Source organism: Hoplias malabaricus, chromosome 16 (genome assembly GCF_029633855.1).
Source record: "Hoplias malabaricus isolate fHopMal1 chromosome 16, fHopMal1.hap1, whole genome shotgun sequence".
Lineage (NCBI taxonomy): Eukaryota > Metazoa > Chordata > Actinopteri > Characiformes > Erythrinidae > Hoplias > Hoplias malabaricus.
In genome coordinates this window covers 33,119,652-33,120,151 of record NC_089815.1, presented here as the reverse complement: position 1 = coordinate 33,120,151, position 500 = coordinate 33,119,652, and the positions used below count along the sequence as shown (strand labels likewise).

At 57.8% G+C, this 500-nt stretch overlaps 1 non-coding gene across 1 annotated transcript in view; it reads left to right on the top strand.

Annotated features, from left to right (window-relative positions):
• Positions 1–301: 301 nt before the first annotated feature.
• Positions 302–500, top strand: part of LOC136672416 (18S ribosomal RNA) — a 1,825-nt gene continuing 1,626 nt past the window's right edge. Inside the window, exon 1 of the ribosomal RNA XR_010795821.1 lies at positions 302–500. This exon is cut by the window's right edge and continues 1,626 nt beyond it. This is a non-coding gene — a ribosomal RNA (18S ribosomal RNA).

The window sequence follows — 500 nt, the reverse complement described above, 5'->3', positions numbered from 1 at the left end:
CTTTGGGAGACTTAGGCGGCCAGTCCCCTACGCTGAGACAGTCCGAAAACGGCGGCCGCAGGCACAGCGATGTCCGGGGCTCTGCATCTGAACTCGTGGCCCCACTCCTGTTTGCCAGCGTGCCCCACGAATCGACATTTCCTGGTTCTCCTCTGTCGGGACAGCAGATCCGAAAGGAGTGCTGCTCCGAACAAACGCACCGAGAGCGGCCGCGCCCGACCCGGGGCCCCGAAAAGGGTCTCGGTAGGGCCGACCCACGTGGCGGGGAGTGACGTTTCACCCCCTTTTCCCACGGTGCAGCTACCTGGTTGATCCTGCCAGTAACATATGCTTGTCTCAAAGATTAAGCCATGCAGGTCTAAGTGCACACGGTCGGTACAGTGAAACTGCGAATGGCTCATTAAATCAGTTATGGTTCCTTTGATCGCTCCACACGTTACTCGGATAACTGTGGTAATTCCAGAGCTAATACATGCAAACGAGCGCTGACCTCTCGGGGG